The sequence below is a fragment of the Tamandua tetradactyla genome, chromosome 14 (assembly GCF_023851605.1).
Source record: "Tamandua tetradactyla isolate mTamTet1 chromosome 14, mTamTet1.pri, whole genome shotgun sequence".
Classification (NCBI taxonomy): domain Eukaryota; kingdom Metazoa; phylum Chordata; class Mammalia; order Pilosa; family Myrmecophagidae; genus Tamandua; species Tamandua tetradactyla.
In genome coordinates, this window is record NC_135340.1 from 93,164,835 (window position 1) to 93,190,009 (window position 25,175).

The 25,175-nt window shown below is 35.0% G+C and overlaps 1 protein-coding gene across 7 annotated transcripts in view; it reads right to left on the reverse strand.

The window, feature by feature from the left end:
- The window catches only part of ZFAND6 (zinc finger AN1-type containing 6), a 91,445-nt gene that overhangs the window by 64,219 nt on the left and 2,051 nt on the right, over nt 1-25,175 (reverse strand). For 2 of the 7 annotated variants that reach the window (XM_077128535.1, XM_077128528.1), the window contains exon 1: nt 16,582-17,184. The exons of the other annotated variants lie outside the window; for them this stretch is intronic. The gene's annotated coding sequence lies outside the window, so the exon portion shown is untranslated. Of the gene's footprint in view, nt 1-16,581; nt 17,185-25,175 lie in introns of those variants that run through there. 7 annotated transcript variants of the gene reach the window in all.

The window sequence follows — 25,175 nt, forward strand, 5'->3', positions numbered from 1 at the left end:
AGAATATCAGGAATTCCCCAGATGGGAAACTGGAATGTTTCCTCCTTTCTCCCCAGTCCCCCAAGGGAACTTTGCACATATTTTCTTATTCTCTGTATGGCTAATTGATTTTTTAAAATATTATATATTTTTTTCTTTTTTGTGAAAAATAATATATAATAAAAGCAAAAAATTTCAAAGCGCAGTGCAACAATTAGTTGTAGAACAGATTTCAGAGTTTGATATGGGTTACAATTCCACAATTTTAGGTTTTTACTTCTAGCTGCTCTAAGGTACTGGAGACTAGAAAAATATCAATATAATGATTTAGCAATCATATTTGTTTGTTAAACCCTATTTTCTCTGTATAACCCCACCATCACCTCTGATCTTTTCCCCACTCTTTAGGGGTGTTTGGGCCATGTGCATGTTAACTTTTTAATTTTGAAAGGGGCTGTTGAAAATATGGGATAGGGGGATGGAACTAGTTAATGTTTTGGAGAGGCTGGCCCATCTGCATTTCAAGACTTATCTGATCCAGGGACATACCTGGAAGTTCTAAGTTTCTGGAAAGTTGCCCTAGTGCATGGAACCTTTATAGAATCTTATACAATGACCTAGGTGTTCTTTTAGGACAGGCAGGAATGGTTTTGGTTGGTGTGCTGGTTTGAAAGGATTTATACACCCTAGAAAAGACATGTTTTAATCCTAATCCCATTTTGTAAAAACAGCTGTTTCTTCTAATTCCTATTCAGCAATGTATGTTGGAGACTTTAATTAGATTATTTCCATGGAGTTGTGACTCAATCAAGCATGGGTAGTAAACGTGATTAGATGGAGATGTGTCTCCACGCATTCCAGGTGGATCTTGATTACTTTACTAGAATCCTTTAAAAGAGGAAGCATTTTTGGGAAAGGCTTGAGATTTTGACAGAGTGGAGAATAATAACAGAACAACAAGAGAGAAAGCCACAAGATTCCAAGAGAGACAGAGTCCACCAGCCAGTGACCCCCGGAGATGAAGAATGCCCCTGGAGGAGCTTCATGAAATGAGAGGCCCGCAGAAGACACTAGCAGGTGCCATGTTCAACCACTTGAGAGAGAAACCCTGAACTTCAATGGCTTTCTTTAATCAAGGTATCTTTCCCTGGATACCTTAGATTGGACATTTCTATAGACTTGCTTTAATTGGGACATTTTCTCAGCCTTAGAACTGTAAACTAGCAACTTATTAAACTCCCCCTTTTAAAAGCCATTTCGTTTCTGGTATATCGCATTCTGCCAACTAAGCAAACTAGAATAGCTGGGGTCTGGCAAGTTATGGCAGGTGGCAGTGTCTAACTGTAGCTTGCCTAAGAGTGACCTTCAGAGTAGCCTGTCAACTCTATTTGAACTCCCTTAGTCATTGATAACTTATTTGTTACAATTACTTTCCCTCTTTTGGTCAAGATGGCATTGTTGGTGCCAGGGCCATACTCATCGTGGGAGTTATCTCCTATGCCGCTAGGGAGATTTTCACCCCTGCGTATCATGCCCTACGTGGAGGTGGGGGAGGGCAATGATTTCACTTGCAGAGTTGAACTTAGAGAGAAAGAGAGGCCACATCTGAGCAACAAAGGAGGTCCTCTGGAAGTACTCATAGGGCATACCTAGAGGTAGGCTAAGTTCCTCTGCTATACATAAATTTCACAAGAGAAAGACTCAAGATCAAGGGCTTACCCTATTGATTTGGATGTCCCTAATGTTTGATGCAGTATCAGTAAAGTTTAATAGCTCCATATTTTTTCTCCCATTCCTCAAGGAACTTTGCCCATACTTTTTGATTATCTGCTTAATATACTCTGGGATGTACTCAGGTATTACTTTAAGCTATACAGGACTAAAGGCCCTCATTTTTTATTCTGGGCTCCCTGTGTTTGGATTGTTTAAATGATACAGGTTGAGTTAAATTATATGATACAGAAAATTTAGATTCTGGAAAAATAAACCTTTCTTCCTTTGGTCTCAAAGAGTAGAAGAGGTTCTAAAGTATTGACAATGTCTTCCTTACCCCTGCATTCTGAATTACCTTAATCTCAACTCTATCAGCCTCATCTTATCTCTAAGTAACAGATTACACATATATAAAAACAGCCTCTCAAAATCCAGCAATAACAATAACCATTCCAGACTAAATGTGACTGCTGTTAAGAACTTACAATCTAGGCCCCTGTTTTTCTGTGTTTTCTAAATGAGACAATATAATATTTGCTCTTTTGGTTTCTGGCTTATTTTGCCTTAACAAATGTCCCACAGGTTCATTCACAGTGTTGCATGCCTCACAACCTCATTTCTTTTTGTGGGAGCACAATATTCGACTATATGTATATACCATCGATTGCCAAACTACTTCTCTGTCAGTGCATCCTTCAGCCACCTCCATTCACTGGGCATCATGTGTAATGTCCAAAGTCAACAGTCTATCAACACTCTCAATTTTAGATAATTTCACTGTTCCTAAGAGAAAGATAACCAATAAACATACCCTAATCAAATAGAAAACCTGAACCTCCTCTTAACTCTTGTCCCTCTCCCCTTTATTTACTCCTGGTGTTCCTGTAGTACTGTGGATGTTTTCCTGTTAAACATGGCCCATAGCATGCAATAGCAGTTTTCTCCCTACATCCTGAACTTATACAGTGTTTGTACAAGACTCATACTTTTGCAGTAGTTCATCCAAGAACTTATTTATATTTGTAGTGTTAGTCAGCGGGACACATGGGTCTATACAATCCCTTTCAATCATGTTTACCTTCAATATGGTAATATTATTTATAGACCCACTAATGAACCACCTTCACTTCTATCTATTCCCTAACATTTTTCAACCTCAGCTAAGTGATGTTTGAAAAGAGTGCCAAAGGCTACTCAAGGGTAAAGACAAATCTCTTCAGCAAATGGTGCAGTTAAAACTGTATATTCATATGCAAAAAGAAAGAAAGAAAGAAAGAAAATAGACCCCTACCTCAAAGTACACGATAAAATCAGCCAAAGTAGGCTACAGACGTAAATAAAGAGCTAAAATGACAAAACTCTTAGAAGAAAAGACAGGAAAATATCTTCAGGACTTTGTATTAGGGCAATGGATTCTTAGACTTTACATCAAAAGCACAAACAATAAAGTAATAAGTAGATAAATTGTACTTCATCAAAAAATTGGCAAAGGACTTAAGTTCTTTAAACATTTCTTCTAAGAAGATATACAAATGGTCAGTGAGCATCAACAGTGATGCTCAACATCATTAGTCATTAAGAAAATGCAAATCAAAACCACAATGAAATACCACCTCACATCCTCTATAATGACTATTATTTAAAAAATGGAAAATATAAGTGCTGGCAAGGATGCAGAGAAATAGGAATTCTGGTACACTGTTGGTGTGAATGCAAAATGGTGCAGCCACTGTGAAAAATGGTTTAGCGGTTCCTCAGAAAGTTAAACACAGAACTACCATACGACCCAGCAATCCCACATCTAGGTATATAACTAAAAGATCTGAAAGTAGGGACTCTATTAAATTTGTTTTGATATGAGCACCAATGTTCATGGCAGCATTATTTACAATAGCCAAAAGGTGGAAGCAAATCAAGTGCCCATGAACAGATGAATGGATAAGCAAATTGCAGAATATACACACAATGGAAGATTATTCAGCCAGAAAAATGAAATTCTGATATATGCTATAACACGGATGAACTTTGCAGACATCATATTGAGTGAAATAAGCCAGACACAAAAGGACTAAACACTGAAGATTCCTTCCATTAAATAACTAGAGATGCAAATTCATACAGACAGAAAACAGCATAGGCTATGAGGGTGGGGGCAGTAGGAATGGAGAGTTAATGTATAATGGGACAGGGTCATTTGTTTGGGAGATGGAAAGGTTTCACTAATGGGTGGTGGTGATGGTAGAGCAACTCTGAATGTGGTTAATGCTAGTGAATTGTATGCTTGAGAGTGGTTGAGATGGGAACTTTATGTTATATACGTCACAGCAATAAAATTCTAAAACAAAACAAATCACAGAACTGTACAACACAAAGAATAAACCTCAGTGTAAATTATGGACTTCAATAATATAAATGGGAACTGTATTTTCTGCATTTTTCTGTAAACCTCCAACTGTTCTAAAAAATTAAAATAAAAAGTTACAGAAAAATTCATGGTGGTGCCAAAACATAAAATTGCATACTTTTATCTGGCCACATTCAGCTACGAGAAGAATAATATATAGATGGCAGAACTGGTTCAAGACTGGAAGCTAAGAAAGTGACTGAAAGAGGGAGAATGGAAAAGATTAAGACCAAGCACAGCAAGAAAGAGAAAGTGAGAAGGGATGAGGCTATGGCCAGAAAATAGGATGAAGCCATTCAGTATTAGAGCTAACAGTCATTAAGAAAATGCAAGTTAACCACACAATGAAATACCACTCCACATCTACTAGAATGGGTAAAAGGAAAAAGCCTGACCATACCCCATGTGTTGACAAGGATGAAGAACCACAACTCTCATGTATTGCTGGTGGGGATGTAAAGACTATAAGTAATGAGGAAAAAAGTTTGGTTATTTTTTTATAAATTTAAACATGCAGTTACCACATAAGCAACTGGCACTCCTAGGTGTCTATCCAAGAAAAAGAAAACTTACTCACAAAGAGAAAGAAGACTTACACACAAATGTTCATAGCAGCATTATTCATAGTAGCCAAAAAGTGGAAACAACTCTTACGTCCATCAACTTGTAAATGGATAAACAATATGTGGCATACCTGTACAATAAATGAACTTCCCAACATCGTTGTGGGTGAAAGAAGACAAATACAAGAGACCATATATTTTATTATTCCATTTATATTAAATGCACAGAAAAGCTAATACAGAGAAAAAGAGCAGATTACCGGTTGCTCAGCTCTGGTGGTGGGAATGGGTACTGATTACAAATGGGCATGAGGGATCTTTTTGGGGGGTGATGGAAAATTCTAAAACAGGATTGCGGTGATAACTCTGTAAACTTATTAAAAATTATTGAACATTTAAAATGGGGAAATTATACCTTAATACAGAAAAAAAAATTAACTGCCAAATTGGTGCCATTAAAAATTAGCATAATCTATTGATGTGGGTGCAGAGAAACTAGTCTTTGCATACCATCCTAGTGAGAATATAGCACAGTACAACTTTTCTCCAAGACAACTAGTTGAAGTTAAAAATACATATATTCTCTGAGCTAAAAATCCTGCTTTTAGGAATTTATCCTAAGGACATAATCATGGCAGCACTGTTCATAACATTAAAAAATAATTAAGTCACAATGTAAAAAGAATAAGATATTTAGCTAAATAAACTATGGTACTTCATGTAACAGAATGCTATGCAGCCACCACTAAATTTATACAAGCATCTTTAGTCCAGGAGCCAATACCTTTACTTTTATATCTCTAGCAACTGACACACTACCTGGCACATAGCAGACATTCAGATGTTTTGAGTGAATAAAGAATATTTAACTACAAGAAAGATTTCACAATATACCCTCAGTACACACACACATGAATACACATCCTGATATGTATGTAATATAGTATGGATTTTGGGATCCCCCATTCAAAAAACTGAAAAAATATATACATGTGCATAGGAAAAGAGTAGCAAGATATATAGGCAAACTATGTCATTTTTGACATAAAAATGTCTAGATGGCTACATTATGTGACCTTTTTCACCTAGCCATTTTCTAAATTTTAAGAAGTTTGTATGTACTATAAATCTATAATCAAAAGTTTCAGCATTTCAGAAGTGAAGCCGTTTCAAGTAATGAGGTCACTGGAGTTGAAAAAAATACTTTACTTTGAAGCTTGAATGTACTTATTTAACAAATATTAATGTGCCAGTCATTGTTGTAGGCTCTGAAGATACAGCAGTAAACAAATCTGACCAAAATCACTGTATTCGGAAGTAGAAAAAAGTAATTTGGGTAGCCAAAAAGAATGGAGAAGAACTTAGGAGAACTTAAGCCAGGTGCCAAAATCCTCAAAGTGGGGCAATGGTGTAGAGAAGATAAAGCAATAATGGACAGGAGAAATGCCCTTGATAAAAGGAACACTGGTTTTTGCCCAAAAGAGTAATGGTCTGAAAACAAGAGAGGGAGCTAGAAAACACAGGCCTCACTCCTCCCTTTAGACCTATGGTGTTCTAGTTAGCTAGCTGCCGGAATGCAATATACCAGAAACAGAATGGTGTTTAAAAAAGAGGAATTTAAGAAGTTGCTAGTTTACAGTTCTAAGGGCAAAAAAATGTCCTAATTACAACAAGTCTATAGAAATGTCCAATCTAAGGCATCCAGGGCAAGATACCCTGGTTCAAGAAGGCCAATGAAGTTCAGGGTTTCTCTCTCTCTCAAGTGAGAAGGCACATGGTGAACACAGTCAGGGTTCCTCTCTCAGCTGGAAGGGCACATGGTGAGCAAGGCATCATCTGCTAGCTTTCTCTCCTGGCTTCCTGTTTCATGAAGCTCCCCAGGAAGCATTTCCCTCCATCTCTAAAAGTTACTGGCTTGTGGGCTCTTTGCTTCTCGTGGCTATGTCGATCTTCTCTGCGCTGAATCTTTAGCTTTCTCCAAAATGTTTCCTTCTTTACAGGATTCCAGTAAACCAATCAAGACCCACCCAAATGGGTGGAGACTCGCCTCCCCTAATTCAGTTTTTTTTAACAACCACCCTTGATTGGGTTATATCTCCAGAGAGACGATCTAATTACATATACTAAATAGGGATTATTCTGCCTTTACAAAACGGGATTTTGATTAAAACATGGCTTTTCAAGGGTACATACATCCTTTCAAACCAGTACACATGGTATGGAGTGTGGAAGAATTAACAGCTGCCACTTGAGAGGACCAGAGGGAGAGTGGTGTCCTTTGGGAGGAGCAAAGCTTCAGTTAGAGGGGTAGACAAAGGAATATTCTGTGAAAAGTGAAGTATCTTCTTCACAATAGAAAGGAGCTCTAGAACAAAAGGAGGAGGGGGTGCAAATAGCATGTGATATGGAAACCAACGGGCATGGGAGAACTTAGGAACCTCCAAAATTCTTCAACAGGTACAGGCTGCAGCTCTAGGAGGTATTTTGAGGTCTGATGATGCAAAAGGTGAGACTGCCCAAGCCTTCAGGCACTGAACAGCATGTCTTATTTATCTCTTCAGAGCCTAATAGAGAACCAGACAAGCAGGCTAATGCAAGCAAAAACTCCCAATGATTTGAAGAGAAAATCTTAAACCTTAAAATGCAACATGGCTCAACAACTTGTTTCAAAAACAGCCTTGCCTGATTCAATTTTTTTCAAAAGAACTATCATTCTCTTCGTCAAGATGGCTTAACACAGTTATTTCTGACTTCAATTTTAAATTAGTAATCAGGTCTTTCCTTCATATTTCTCATCCCACCTTTTTATGCCACTATAATGGGTTTAGGTCTTCATCCCTCCCACTGTTTGACTAGTTGTGTCTGTTATCAGGTGTATCTCCCTCATAAATCTTCCTGCTAATCTCCTGATACCCTGAATTGATTTATGGTAACTGTGTATGTGCTGAGCTCACTTCCCTGCCTATGCTCTTGAACAATGGGCCCGAACAGTGTTGTGTGAGTATCTTAAAAAGGTCGAAGACTTAGATTAGAAGAGAAGATTCCTGGGTGTATGGGTGGTTCAGTGGTAGAATGCTCGCCTTTGATGTGGGAGACCGGGTTGGAGTCCTGGACCATGCATTCCCCACCTCAAAAAAAAAAATTAAAAGAGAAGAGTCCTGTAATATAAAAAGTCAAGGTTTGGATTCAAATTCCAGCTCTGTTTCTTAATAGCTATAAAATCTTGAATCCGTAACTGTAACACACTACTGCCAAACTGATACTCAAAGCAAACAGAATCCCTCTTCATTATTCGAGGATACCATATTTGCAAATCTGCTTACTCAATAAAACTGACCTGTAACCCCCAAATCAATACTTCTAGAGCTTCTGTGGTCATTCTGAGACATTCACTGAGCAACTAAAAATGAGTCACCCAGCATGTAAATCCCCAGTTGAAATTGGAGAAGGAAATATTCTCTGCCTTCTTGTTTCAAGCTATCATACTATAAACAAGTTCCTTTCACAGTATATTTAGAGCTATATTTTGCATACTTTTGTGCTGTTTGTTGGATATTTTGCTGTTTAAAATGGCCCCAGAGTGTACTGCTGAAGTCCTGTCTAGTGTTCCTAGGTACAAGGATGTGATGTGCCTTAAGAGGAATGTGTTAGACAAGCTTTGTTCAGGCATGAGTTATAGTGCTGTTGGCCATGAGTTCTGAAAGGCAAACTCACCAAGAATGATGTTAATGAATCAATTATATTAAATAAGATGTGTTTTAAACAGATACATAAGACAAGGTTATGTATTGATCGGTTGTCAAAAATGTTGTGGCCGGTCTCGTGGAACCTAAATCTTTACTTACCCAAGGAGCAAGGGTTCGGTATTCACTGTTAGTGTTTACAATGACTTTATAGAACACTATCTGCAAATAACTAGAACTGACTGTACGTGCTCTGACTACTCCCCAGATCAAGAATCCAATGGTACTCCATCACTGAGAGAGTACAGGCTGCTCTGCCTGCCTACTCAGCCTCATTCTTCCTCATGGACCTTGAAGATCTAAACTTCCATGCTTTCACGACTCCATATGCACATTTCTCTCAAGTTACAAGCCTCCTTTCCACAACTCTTTCATTCACTACAATTAACTTTTACTCATTTTCTAATTCTTAGCAAATCACTTTTCCTCTGTAACATCTTCTCTGATCTCTATCAAAACCTGGTCTCTTTCTTTTTTGTATCATGTAGTACTTTAATTCTCTACATATATTTCCCCAAGTTATCACCAGTTTTAGCTAGGCACAGCATCTTATTACTGCCTAAGGAACTGGTGGAGTATTTGCTATTTGTGGAATGTTTATTTTCATGGATAACACTCACAGGTCTGGTGGGAGGTCTAAAATAATATATGTAAAGAAGAACGCACAGTAGATACTAGGCAGAGAGAATGGAAATGAAATATTTTAAATGAAAATCTTTCAAATCAATTATCCCTCAGATTACCTCAATTTTCTTTTTACATATGTTTTGGCTGCAGTAGTTAACTTTTTTGGTTACATAACATTTGATTCAAAAGAATATATGTAGCCCATTTATCCTATAAGTTACCCTGTAGGTTCTTTGATTTGTGCTCACAGGTAGGTGTTTTCATACACCTGGATGCAAAATGGGCACAAGGTCCAGGCTTAGAGCTACTCATGGAGGTAATTAGCATTTCAGATAGTTCTGATAAAGTGCTTTCACACTTAGCCTAATCTTTCTCTCACTTAGCTTGGTCCCAGGCTTTTATTCAATGTGAGAAATTCAACTGCTTTGAAATTCAAAACTAACCACATAAACTGATTAACAACCCTTATTTCTCCTAATTCTTATTCTTGTATCATCTTATATTCTGGGGAGGCCAAAGTGCTTTATATCTTTTTCAGAATGTTCAAAAAAAAATTGTCAATAATGCTTTCTTTGAAAATGTTTGTTTTCCTATAAATATTTTTAGATTCAAGAAACAAGGTCTGGATATGACCTATAAGGATGAACTGCAAATATTTGGTTAAAGTATAAAGTGGAGAGGTGTAGCGAAAAAAAAGATAGAGAAGTGAGCAGGGGCCAGCTTAAGAAGGCACACAGATCAGAGAAAGTCTGTGGACCGGCAAACCACAGTTCAGTGTGTATCAGCCACTTACCAGCAGCTAAGGCAACCTGGACAAATTAGCTAGCCTTCCCAAATTGTCTTCCTTGTTAAATGAGGGTAACAGTACTCAGTTCTCATATGGTTGTTTAGAGACTGGAAGAATGTTTAGCACAGAATTACATGGTATTTTTCACTCTAAACGGTTAAGTTAAAGTTCAAAGGGTAGTAAGAATCACTAAAGGATTTTATACAGAGAAAGATACACGACTGCACAGAATAAATTATATGAGGAATGAAATTACAGAGGTGAAACTGGAAGTGAAGATCAGTTAAGAGGCTATTTGCAATCCAACTGAGAAACTGTAGTGGCCTAAGGCACTGAACACAACAAAAACAAAAACAGATTCCAGATATACTTTGGATTTAAAACTGATAGGAATGGTACTGGTATAAAGATAGAAATATTGATGAAGGAATCAAATTGAGGAGTTTCAGAAACAGATCCTCAAATCAATGGTCAGTGGGTTGTTTTAAATATATTTTTATTGACAAAATAAAACAACATACAAATACGAACATTCTTAACATATAAACATTCCATTCTTGATGTATAATCAAAGGCTCACAGTATCATCACATAATTGTATATTCAATACCATGATCATTTCTTAGAACATGTGCATCACTCCAGAAAAATAATAAAAAGAAAAAAAGAAAACACTCATACATACCATACCCTTTATCCCTCCCTCTCACTGACATACATATATATATATATATATGGTATTTTATTTATTTATTTTTTCCTTCATGGGCAGGCACCAGGAATCAAACCCAGGTCTTTGGCATGGCAGGCAAGAACTCTACCTGCTGAGCCATCGTGGCCCACCCTACCCAATATATTTTAACCTTTGTTTCCCTTTTTTTCTATATACCTTACCACTCCCTTTCACTGATCACTAGTTCAATGGATTTTTGACAAGGCTCCTGAGACCACTCAACTGGGACAGTTTAGTGTTTTCAATAAACAGTGCTGGAGAACTGGATATCCACATCCAAAAGAATGAAAGAAGATCTTATCTCACACATGATACAAATATTAACTAAAAATGAATCAAAGACTTAAATGTAAGAGACAGTACCATAAAATTCCTAAAAAAAAAAAAGAAAATGCAGGGAAACATTTTCAAGATCTAGTGATGGGGCAGTGGTTTCTTAGGCCTTGCATCCAAAGCACAGGCAACGAAAGAAAAAAAATAGATGAACAGGACCTCCTCAAAATGGAATACTTCTGTGTTCCAAATGCCTTTGTTAAACGGGTGAAAAGGCAACCTAATCAATAGGAGAAAATATTTGGAAACCACATATCTAATAAGGGTTTGATAATGAGATTATATAAAGAAATCCTATAACTCAACAATAAAAAGACAATCCAATAAAAAAAATGGGCTAAAGAACCGAATAGACATTTTTCCAAAGAAGAAATACAAATAGCTAAAAAAAGCAAATGAAAAGATGTTCCTCTTCATTAGCTATTAGGGAAATGCAAATCAAAATCAAAATGAGGTATCATTTCACACTTACTAGAATGGCCACCATTAAATAAATAGGAAATACTAGAGAGGATGTGGAGAAATAGGAACACTTAGCTTATTTACTGCTGGTGGGAATGTAAAATAGTACAGACTCTGTGGAAGACAGTTTAATGGTTTCTCAGGAAGCTAAGTATAGAACTCATGTGATCTGGCAATCTTGTTACTAGGTAGATACTCAGAAGAACTGAAAGCAGGGACACAAACAGACCTTTGCTCACCAGTGTTCATAGATGTGTTAGTCACAATTGCAAAAAGATGGAAACAATCCAAGTGTCCATCAACAGATGAATGGATAAGCAAAATGTGATATAGACATACAATGGAATATCATTCAGCAGTAAGAAGAAATAAAGTCCTGAAACCCGGGACAACATGGATGAACCTTGAGGATATTACGCTGAGTGAATTAAGAAGTCAGACACAAAAGGACAAATATTTTATGATCTCACCAATATAAACTAATTATAATAATTATTGATAGAGATAAGATCTAGAAAACAGGTTAACAGGAGATAAGACGAGGGTAGAGAATGGGAGCGGGTTCTTAATACATGCAGGATTTTTAACCAGGTGGAATTTCAATGTTTGGAACTGGACAGAGGAGATGCTAGCACATGATGGTGAGAATAATTAACAGCACTGAGTTAGTTGTGCGTGTGATTATGACTGAAAAGGGAAGTTCAGAGTCACGTATGCCACTAGAAGGAAAGCTCGAGGATAAAACATGGGACTCTATTACACACTGAATCCTGTGGTGGATGATAACTGTGATTAATAATACAAATATAAAAATGCTCTTCCATGAACTAGAACAAACGGATGTCACTGTCACAAGGAGTTAATAACAGAGTGGTATATGGGGAAAATGCACCTATTGCAAAAATGGACTGTAACAGCAGTATTTTAATATTCTTTCATCCACGGTTAACAAATGGACCACACCGATGCAAGAGGTCAGTAACAGAAGAGGAATAACAGGTATGGGATTTTTTTTTTTTAAGTAATGAAAATGTTCAGAAATTGATTATGGTGATGAATACATAAATATATGAGGATACTGTGAGCCACGGATTATATATTTTGGGTGAATTTTATGGTACGTGCATATAGATCATCAAGACTGCAAAAACACATCTAAGAAAAAATTGATAGGATTTTGTGATTCTTAATCTGGGGTAAGAAAAATAATCAGAACGGCACCCTTGGCTTGGATGGTGGTGGCACCCGTTTTACTGGAATAGGAGGGGGGAAAAGCTTGAGAGATGCTTCTAAGAGGTCAAAATAATAAGTTAAATTTTAGCCTTGTTGAGTTTAATATAGGTATGGAATGAACATTTGGTGAGCTGGATGAATATGCATTTGGAGTGTAAGAAAAATATTTGGACTTATGACAGTAAGATCTGGGAACCACTAACACACAGAGAATGTTAACTGAAGCTAAGGCAATTACCTAACGAGTACAGAGCGAGAAGAGAATTAAGGTCAGAATTTTCTGAAACTCCATAATGGCTGTAAAGGGAAAAAAAAATTGCAAAAGACAGGTCACAAACAGGAGGAAGCCCAGGCTGCGTTGTGAAACTCCAGAGAAGTTTCAAGAACGAAAAAGCAGTCAACAGTGTCACCTTCAGCCAGTGAGATCAAGTACTCATAACAAACACAGGAGGAAGACGACGGTGGAAGCAGCCAGAGGCGTTCAGATTAGGGAGGAGAAGGTATAAAGAGGGACATATAGATCTCTTCTGTTCTTCCAAACACTGCTAGCTATAAAACTGTTTCCAGTTATATTTTTCTAATGACATCCAAACACAGAAAACCAAATTCAGTCAAACAGGCTCGCAGACAAATCAGTTACCTGTTTTTATTGTACAGAGATGTCATACAAGAAAAACATCACAAAACTTAAATTCCCCTATTATACTTAAGAAACCATATAATACTAAGCCACTGGTTCTATGTTCAAGTTTTTATAAACTTATTGTCCATTAAAAATTTTCCTTATGTTACTAGTTATTAGGCAAAAGAAGAAAAAAATCGCTGAACTCCTCCTGAATAGCAACTAACAATAGGGTCTTTGAATACATTTAATATCTCCTCCCTCATTTTTTATCTCTGTTCTGAAAGAAGAAAACAGCTAGCACTATTTTATTTTATTTATATCCTACCCTAAATAACTTGATAGGCCAATTTAAGAGTTCTCTTCTCCCTATATAAAACCAATTTGCTTCCTCCCTATTAAACCAGTGTACTGAAAGGATATTTCCTAGTTCTGTTAACCAGACCAACACAGTAGAGATACAAAGTTTTAGTATTCTCCAGACTATAAGAGTAAGTAAACCTTTATCCTGATACCCACTACAATTAAATCTGTCAAACTTGAAATGATTTTCACTAAAATTGTTATATTTACAATTATCTTCATCCCTACCAATTAGCAGTAAAATGAAATTTTGTTAGGAAAATCAAATATATTTTCTCAAATTCAGAACAAAGGAAATACTTGTGATATAAATACGAAAGCACCAATACAAATTTTCAAGAGTCAAATGAAACTTAACAAACAATTGTTCTATTCTTGAATAAAGAAATTACCTGTATAAATTCTGACACATCAAATAACAGACTTAAATACATAGAAGATGTATGTCCTAAGAATTATTTCACTAATGAAAAGTGATGAAACAACTGTAAGCCAATAACGGAACATTTTAAGTTTTTCTCTTCTATTCCAAACGTTAAGAAAACCCACAATGTTTGGAAAAACCAAACTGTTCAGTTGTGACACACAAAACAGATAATCAAAAAAAAAAGTTTCCCTGAAACAAACACAATGATCAAAATACCAATATCAGCTCTGAAAGTTAATGATACCAAGTTACCATCTCAGTGAAACGAAATCTTATCAAAAAAAACATAATAATAATAATAATAAGTTAAATTATTTGAATTGCAAAGTGAGCTAGGGTATTTAATTCAAGACCATACATGCTCTACGACTGGTTACATCAATGAGTCATAGGTGAGTTCATGGCTTATCACTGTCTCCTGTTCATAAATTAAAAAAAAATTAGTATTTTTAATTGTCTTAAATTTTGCTTTTAAGAAAACCTCAGTCTACCTCAGAACATCAAATACTTTCAGCCTATTTCATTTACCAGACTAGCCAGTAAAAGAGTATATACATATAATCAGCTCTTAAACAGAAACAAGCTAATTCTACTATACATATGTATATGCCATCTTCTTACCTTAAAACATATTAAATACTGAAAAGGTGCTGATATACTATCCTAAAATCTACCACTATAGTGCTAATTCACCATTTCTATATAGTATTAAAAAAATCCAGAAATGCATAAAAACTACATAGGGTATTCAAACCCATTTAGGTAAAGTAACGTTAAATGGCACTGACATAGCTCCCTCTCTTAAGATGTTTCTGACATATTTTCTTAGAAGAAAATATTTCCTCTCGTGTGTGCTTACCAAGAAGCACATACTAAGGAAAGCTGTCCTGAACAACAAAGCTAATATAAAATATTAAGCCCCCTACATACTGATAACAATACATGTAATAACTATGATATCCAACAAAGATATAACTGTTCCCTTAAGTAGGTAAAATTTTCCAATTTCTTTCAGCTGATTTTTACGTCCAGAATATGCATTTAGATCCATTTAAATCCTGGAAAATGAGTTTAAAAGAGCCTATTTAGGCAAAAACTAACCAACAATTCAGCGCTTCAGAAAGGGGCTACACATTAAGGAAATTTTGAAGCGCATTCTGTTAGTGGCAATATAAATTGCTATAACTGTTTGAAAAAACAATTTGGCAACTGAAGCATTCATACCCTTTGATCTAGTAAGCCCACTACAAGGGATTTTTCCAAAAGAAATGAATCTTAAAAATAAGTTAATTTATTAAATAAAACATTTTACAAGCTACATACAGAACCCAGTATCATTTAAAATGGTGGCAAATCAGGAACAAACTATACATAGAACAGGAAAAAAGACTAGGTAAATTAAGGCCCGTGAACTTAAGAGAATTATATAGCTGTTAAAATTACAACCTTTGTAGCAACAAATGATAAGCTTAAATTAAAAAAAAATCCTTATTTACAATTATGGAAAAAATGCAATATGAGTATAGAACGGGTAAAAATGAGACTATCATGTAATGGCCTTTTTGAGGAACTGTTGGTGATGTTTCTCGTTCTTTTTTATTATTATTATATTGTTTAAATAATGGATAAAGCAGTAATTTTAAAACCTCCGCATGCTCTGGAACAAGGAGCAAAACAAATATAAGTACACTAGTTAAAATACTTAGCTGGCATTGGGCCAATTATTCAAGTGAACAACTTTTATACCTTAATTTCTATCAGAACAAAGAGCAACAATGTAAAGAAAACAGTCTCTAAAGACGAACTCTGGTAGTGAACCATGCTACACTTATTAATGAATAAAAAATGTCGACAGATTCATAGATGGTTTTTGAAGTTTTGATAGCCTACCTATAAGCTCTTAGAACTATAAATCTATTCATTTCCTGTTTCACAAATGTGTTAATTATTTATATCAAATAATTTGAAAGAAATCAAGTTTGAATGAAATAAGAAAGCAGTTTTACCTTGTTTTATATAAAATGAATCAGTGACCTTTTAAAAAACATTGTTAAAATAATAAGCATATTAAAAAATCAACATATTACTAAATTTAAAATATATTACATTGAAATTAAAAGGGAGTTGCGGGGGGGACAAAAATAAAATTAAATAGTTGTCATTTCTAGTCTTTAAAAAGAATAAATTTAGATCTACACTGATCTCTCATTTAGCTACTTAATAGCATCTTAAGTTTGAGGAAAATGACATATTAAATAGACTCCCTCAAAATGTCATTTATAAAAACTGATATATGACTGCTCAAATGCCCAATCCTAGAGAAAAGCCTGTTATTGGAGATTATTTTGATTCAAAATTTTTAAATGACACTCAAATTCTAAACTAAAATAATGATAAAAGAAAAGTCAAGTTTGATTCTCTTAACACCTATTTCCTGTCCTAACAGCCCTTTTGTTCTGCTTCCCTGCTTAATTTTAATGTTCAGTTTGCATCGGAAAATAGAAACAATTACAAAACCTAGCATATATAGAAGCAAAAGGAGCAGAAGTGCAAAATAAAGGATCATTAAAAAGATTAGAACAAAAATCCTACCAAGAAAACCTCCACAATTTTCTGTTTGCTTCACCTCAGATTAACTTCACTTGAAGCTGTACTCCAAAGCAACCAAACCTGAACAACAAGCCCCACCTTCTCCAACTCCAGTGGCCGAAGAGTGAAATCTCCGCCCTTTTAGTGAAACCGATCATTTTGATTGGATAGAGCTAATATCCATTATTTTAAAGAACTTTTCCTTGCTAGCAGGTTAGGTTAAACACACTAAAACCCCCTGGATAAGCTGGTTTCTTAAAGAAACAGTAAGTAATGGCTCAGCTTTCCCATCATATACTATTTCCTTACTCTTTTGTCTAGGTGAAAATAAACTCAGTAACATCACTGAAAATTCAGACAAGAAGCTTTATTTGCAGTCCAGTAGCCAATTATTTAAAATATAACGGCTTAAACCTAAATCCTTGATATTTTTTACAAAGCCATGAAGGCAAAGTTATGCTTTAAAGACATCACTTTTTCAAGAGAGTTCACATTTTGCCGGAAAACTTACACATTACAACAGAAAATCCATTGTTGAGGAGTAAAACAATTTTTTTCTCTAAAATTAAAGAGAATAAGGCCACAACTTCAGTGAAAATATACAGCACTAAAATACTGAACGCAAAAGATTAATTTCTAAGCTATCATTAAATTCACTAAGACTTATGTTTTCAATATCACAAAGTGGAGTAAAAATTTCAGACACCTAAGAGTAATATCTCTACTTAAAACTGAAGGAAAAACAAGTCAGAAATATTTCTACACGACCACAGTTTAAAAGGTGGGACATGTGAATTGTTTTACCAAAGAAAATGATTTATTGACAACGAAGACCTACCTTGAAGGAAAAGGCAACTTGTTCTAATGACATGTTCAGGATTGGAGTTTAGGAAGGATGGTATTTTGCTGTTCTTGTTTTTTAGAAGGGAAGAAACTATTTTGAACCCTACTTAGGTCAAAAGTGGCATGAGTACCATAAAGCGCAAGAAGGTACATGCCTCTTAAAAATGCACTACGGATACTTGAATGATATTCTTACTACAGCTATTCTAAATAGGTTACAGGTACTCTGATTTTAAAAAAAAAAAGTCTTGCTTTTACTTTATATATTATTGTATGCTATATTTTATTCTATATGTCCGTATGTTTTCATTAGAATGGCTTAGGTTTCAGCATCTGGGCCCATTAGATATTATTCTTACATAATCATTAATTGTTCAACAGCAATTAAACTGGTTAAAGTATTATTTATACCAAATGTATTTTGGCAGTGATTCATTAAAAAAATAAAAAGCAAATCAGAGTGGGTTAAAATATGCTTCCAGTTAACTTATATATAAAAGAATATTTAATTTAAACTTACCATTTTCAAATTTAAAATTATTACAAGCATTTTTTCTCAAAGAAAATTTATATATTAGACCACATAGGCAACAAACTTGTTTTGAATACAAAGAGAAGTCTTTGTAACAAACTGAAAATTCACATAATTGCAACTCAACATGAATATGGAGCAATACCCTTTGGAAGCCCAAACAGCTGCATAATCTATTATGCCCTTTAAGTGGACAAATTGAAAGAGCCAATTCACAGAGGTCTAGTCCCAAGATGCTTTGCAAGGATTCACTGCTTTGAATGCCTAGCACTTCACAAGTCAGGTTCAGGTTTCCTTCCCACTGTGTGGGTACTCTGCGAAAGAACACTGGAAGCAGAAGAGGTACAAGAGAAATCAGCAGAAAGAATTAATTTGAGTTACAGCCTAAGTTTTAAGGAAACAAGCTGTAGACAGCCAGAAATTTTACAGCGTTACAGAAAAACAGTTAGCAAACATGAAATTGTTAGTTATGGGAAGCAAATAAACCTTTGCTCTGACATCAATTTTTCACTTCAAAGTTTGTTTGAAACAGACGTATATTATAGCCACTAATATAACACCAAGACCATTCTCAATCTATAACCGAGAATACATAAGAGAGGAATGTGGATATTCCAGATTGTTTAAATACCTCCAGGACCTACTTCAAAGAATGTAAAGGTGATAAAATAATATCCTTTTAGGTGTCACACAGTTTAAAACTAAGGGTATTTTATTCCATTCCAGACGAGAAGAAGAAAACAACAGCAAAAAATAAAAGGAAGAGTAATACCATGACAATAAAACTCACAACCAAGATTATATGAAAACAATATTGCTTCACAGGAACAAGGAGATCCCAAAAGCTACAAGGCTCAGTGATTGCATGTAACAATACCATTTTTTAAACATCAAGTATTCAAAGGATGCATTGTATATTCTTAGTGGGAGCCCAGAGGTTTTCTCAAAACTATCAGTTTTAGATTTAGAAGAGAACAAACCATTAAACAACTTGGTCCTGTTCATTTTTTGTTAAAAAGACCCGATCATAAGGAACCAGTATCTAGACTTTTAGGAACAACTTCTGAATATGTACAAAACAGGGTGAAAAATTCTTAGAGTTGTAAGACTCAAAGCAGCTCAAGTTGTTCTTCCTACAACAGAAATTAATCCCTAAGCGTTCTCCAAGGACACCGGTGGTGGTTTCTGTAGTAGTCATGAAAGGACCACCCTGACATAACCAAAACATGACTGAGGTCACTAAGGATATATAAGAATGATGTCTGAAAATCACTATCCAGTGAAGGGAAAAAAACAGATTTAAAAAAATTTCCCTGACAAATACACATTGCCTACACAAGTGAAATATGTATTTAAGTTTGCAATCCCTGACAAACATCTTCTAACTCATTAAGAGAAAAAAACACAAGGGGTGAGGTGTGGTAATGCTCCATTCTGCGAAACACTGAACACAAAGGAAATTTGCAGATAAGAAAGCATAAACCAAGTTAGCAGAAAAGGTATCTTTCTACCAAGTTAACAGAAAAGGTGTCTTTCTATAAGACACAAAAAATTGCTTTGTCTTAGGCCTTAGGAGATAAGCAAGGTTACCAGTGAGTGTAAATTAAAAAGAAAAAGAAATAGGGATCACAATCTCTAGACCAAATTGCCGGTACAGGAAAAAGTATTCATGGTCTTCAACTATTAAGACTGAATAGTCATAAACTTTCATGTGCCAGTAGTATGCTTATAGACCATCTAAGTAAACGAACTTCTAGACATAGAAAAATGGACAGAAAACAGGCCTGGCAGATTTTAATTATCCTCTCTCTCCTTAGCAGTCTAAACCAGCAAAAAATAAATAAAAGCCAAAAGAGACAACAGAGCCAAATCAATTATTTAATATGGTTAATATTTTATATAGCTATCAAAAGAAAAGCTTCTTTTCTCAACAATCATGGAATATTGAAAAAAATCATTATGGGTGCCCCCGCTCAATCCAACAATTCTGCAAAGCTGAAGTTGAATAGGTAACACTCTCTGATGATTACATAACATTCAAAGTTATATAGTTTATTCATTCAACAAACCTTTTGAACACCTACTATGTGATAGGCTCTACGAATTGCCAAGAATGCAATGGTGAAAAAAAGGTACTGTTCCCACCACTGTAGAAAGTTAAGGTCCAGAGTCAGACCAACACTGTCCAGTTGTAATATGATGGGAGGCACAGATAATTTTAAATATTCTAGTAGTCACATTAAAACAAAATAGAAGACATTATTTAAATTAATTTCACTTGTTTAACACATACATCCAAAGTATCATTACTTCGATAAGTAATCAATATTTTTAAAATTGAAGATTTTTTTTTACTAGAAATCCAGCTCATAAAAGCTTCTATGTTATGTTTATAGCATATCTCAATTCAGACCTGGAACATTTCAACAGCCAGATGTGGTTAGTTAAATTTAAATTAAAAATGGGAGTCATTACACAGTATTATTATTTAAGTTAAATAAAATTTCTAACACTGCAAAAGACTCCACATCTCTGCTATCTATATACCACAGTCACTAGCCACAGTATGCTGCCATATTGTAAAGTATAACTCAATAGAAAGAATAGACCCTAAAACACACCACACATACTTACTGAACTGCAGCTGTTAGAAGCGTAGAAATGCCCAGTATGAAGTGAGCCCATATAGCCAACAGGAGAAACTACTCTATTCTGTCACATCGAGAAACGTTTTCCCTAAAGAAATCACAATTAAGCAAAAACAATATGCAAAGATCTTGAGTAGGAAAAACCGAAAATACAGAATGAGGAAAGGACAAAGGAGTACATATATAGAAGACTTATTTGGATCACAGAATCTAAACTGGATACGAGGCAAGAGGACTGAAGTACCCCTACTACTTGGAAATTAAATTACCTGGGAAAAATAAGTCATGGCTTTAAATTTGTGCCATTCTCTTCACTCAGTAAACTCCAGTCATTCTAACCTTCTGTTAAATCCAAACTCCAGCCACGTATTTTATGCCTCCCTTTGTGCTGGCAGTTCCCTTCATTTCAGAAACTTCCCCCAAAGCTCCTTCTTGATCTTAGTACTTAAAACCAAAAGTTTCTATACAAGACAAGCTTTGAGGCAGTAATTTGGCTTGAAGATGGGAGAAGAGCTCAAACCATTTGCAAGGCTCTTTTTACAGAACTTTGTAAAAAAAGCTCTGTCATTAAAAGAAAAAAACTTTTGACAGAATTGGGGAAGTCAACCACAACTTTGCACCACTACATTTAAATGATACATACTTAGAGAGACAGTCTCAGAACACCCAATTAGCACCCTCCAGTGTCTATCAGCACAATATTTCTTTTCTTCCTAGCACTTGACAAACTGAAAATTCTTTATCGGTTTCTTAAGTGCCTGTCTTTCCCAAAAGACTGCAAACTCCATGAAGGCAAAGCTCTTGCCTTGTTCATAGTCAATATCCTCAGCGCTTAGCACAATGTCTAGCACGGAACAGGTGCTCAAAATACTTACTAAAAGAATGTAAATTACAACTGCAGGGTTTTAAAATATATATGCAAAGAAAACATTACATATTAAAATTTAAGGGAAACAGCTGAAACTATGCTCAGAGGAAAACAATGGCATTAAATTTTTTATAATATTAAACAAGTTATAAAAATGAGGTTTTTTTCATTTTAAATATTCAAATAAAAAACTTGAAACTCCAAAATAAACAGCTAAAAAATTTCAGGACTAACAAAACAATAACAAATAACTGTGGGTGGGGGTGGGAGTGGAAAAAAGGTAGAGAAGACAACAGTAACAAAAATTAAAATATATTATTTAATATATCATACAATGCCCAGGCACTAAAACAGTGTAGTGGTGGCAAATCACTGGTATTGACTGAAAACCTAAAACAAATGAAGTACATATACACTTAGTATGATAAAGGTAGAAATAGGGCATCAAAAAAAAGTCAGTAATTTTTATTTTATTTTAATAGGGCTGAAATAACGGATTAACTATTTAGGAAAAATAAATACTTCACTCATATGTCAAAATAAATTCCAGATGAACAGAAAAAGATACAAGTAAAAAATGGAACTATGGAAAAACTAGAACAGTTATCTCTGTATGAAAATTCTTTAAAAATAAAAAGTGAAGTACAAACCCTGAGAGGAAAGTATTAACCTAGCTTTCTTAACTTGTGCACGTTAAAAAAGCACCACAAGGACCACAGTGGCTCAGTGACAGAGTTCTCGCTTGCAATGCCAAAGGACCTGGGTTCAATTCCCAGTGTCTGCCCATGTAAAAAAAAAAAAAAAAGAAAAAGCACTATAACGTGAATGTAGTTAACACCTCTAAATTATATATTTGAATATAACTAAAAGGGGAAATTTTGGTTGCAAACGTTACTAGAATAAAATTAAAAAAACAAAACAAAACATAGGAATGTACAGCACAGTGAACCGTAGTGTAACCTATGGACTACAGTTAGTAAATAGTGTAATAATATTGTTTAATCAATTGTAACAAAGGTACCACCCACACTAATGCAAAGCATATTTTATAACAGGGAAAACTGTGTCTGAGGTATGGAGTATATGGGATCTTTGTATTTTCTGCATGATTTTCCTGTAAACCCATAACTTCTCTAATAAATAAATAAATGAAAGCAGAATAAAAACTTTTGGATAAAACAAAACGGAAAAAACTATCACTAATAAACCTCACTACAAAGTAATGCTAAAAATAATTCTTCAGGTGTAAGGAAAATTATACCAAATGAAAACCCAGACACTCAAGAAGAAATGAAGAGCACCAGAAATAGTAAACATGAGTAAATTCAAAATGAATTTATTTAGTGCATTTGAATTTATTTAGAAAACAACTGACCATGTAAAATGAAAGTAATAATATTGTAGAGTTCTATAAAATATTTGGAATTAAAATATAAGATCAATAACAGAAAGAATGGGGGATAAATGAAACTATGCTACTGCAAGGTTCTTTCTTATATTTCATCTGAAGTGGTACAAGATATTCCAAGTAAACTGAGATAAATTAAGGATCCATATTATAATTCCTAGAGTAACCAATACAAAACATAATACATGACCGTACAACACAAAGAGTGAACCCCTTATGTAAACTGTGTACTACAGGTAATAGCTCAATCATAATAATATTGTTTCATCAACTGTAATAAAGGCACCACTCTAATAATACAAGATGTCAATAAAAGGGAAAACTGGGAGGGTGAGGGTGGGGGAAGTTTGGGAACTCTATTTGTTGCATGATTTTCCTGTAAACCTACAAAGTCTTTAACTAAAAAAAAATTAACACACTGTATGCAAATAAAAGGCAAATGAAGAGCTTCAACAGACATTTGCAAAATGGAACAAAGGGTTGCTGTCCTAAACACTTTAGGCAAAAAAGGCTATCCTGAATATAAAACATAGCCCCCAAAATATGTTTTGGGGCAAAGGACAAACTAGATGACGTCCAATACCCTTTTGCTATTCATCATCACACTCCAATAAATAAATAATAAATCCTATGAAATGGGAAAGAAGGACGGGGAGGGAAATTAATCCAGTATTGGTAAAGATATGGAAGAATTGTGAATTCATATCTTTTATCAAACTTTATACTGGTCTGCCCACCTTCATACTACAATGCTGGTCAACTTTTAAGAAAGACCACGTGGCAATATTTATGATAAGGCTTAAAAGATGTTCAAAAGTCTTAACTCAAGAATTTTGCGACTGAGACTAAAACCTAAAGAAATGAGAAATATCATACAACGGTTTAAGTACTTTGTCAATGCCTAATGTTTATAAAAGGAAAAAAGATAAAATCAACACAGGTTGCACACAATAGGTGACTTGCTAAATTACATTACTTTTATATAAGGAAACACTACGTCCCCTCTAAAGATCATGGTGATCTACTGATAAACATGAGGAAATCACTGTCTTCATGGAGTTTACATTCAAGCAGGGGAGACAGGTAATAACCAATGACAGCGCCTATGAACGTATAAATCAAGATAATGAGGTGATTAACAAAGACCACCTGATGAGCGGGTAACGTTTGAGCAGAAATCTGATTTGAGTGTTCCAAGCAGAAGTAACTCCAGAGTTGCTGGGGATGCTTGAGTAGAGGAGAGTGGTAAAAGCTAGGTCTACCAAGCAGGAAGGGCCAGAGAGCTAGGGAAGCAACACGTACAACTTAAAATTACTTACGTGGTTCCCATTTGCGGCTTAAATTAAATTATATTTCTACTGGACACTGCTGGTATCATAAGCCATGGAAAAGGTCTTAATTTTATTCTGTGTACTGAAAAGCCACTGGAGGGTTTTGAGCCTGGGAGCCAGGTAGTCTAATTTACACATTTAAATGATTATTCTCTAAAGGAGTAGCTAGAGCAAACTGTAGGGGAGCAAAAGTTGAAGCAAAGATACAAATTAGATGACTACTATACATTTCAGGTAAAACAGATGGTGAAATGGGGTCATATTTGGGATAAATTTTGAAGACAGAGCCAGCTTCACACTGTTTAGAATTCAACTTTTAATTGTTTACGATATAATAAATACACATAAAAAAGACCGGGGATACCTCTGCCAAAATGTTAACATTTTCAATCTTTGAAAGTTTGAAACACATTACTCTTATAATTAAACAGAAAACTGAATTTTTTTAAAAACAGAATAATACAGCCCTAACAAAACATCCTGAGCTGTCTGAAAATTATATACTGTAAAAACTGAAACTATATCTCATGACTTCAGATAAAAACAGGTTATTCAAAGTCAAACACACACATACACCCCATCTTCAGGAAAGTAAATTAATATTTCCACCAAATTTGTCACTGCATTGTTGTTAAAGAAACCTTTCTGGAAGTATACCTTGGGGTTTTCCCAACTCTTAAGGCTAAGGAAGCAAAAAATATGTAAATGTGTGGTTAACATATTCTGGAATATCCACCAAATGTCTTTTTCCAAAAATGTTCCAAAGGACACACAATGTTACTCCACAGACTAACACCTGGGTCCTAACCCTTTCTCTTAAAGGCTCCACCATGACAGTACTAACTGACGTCTATGGAGAACTGTTAGGATAAGGTTTAGGTTTCTTCTACTTGAGTATATGTCATCTGCCCAAATTACACAGTAGGATGAGGAAGAGGAGCAAAAAGTGATTATTTTACACACAGTC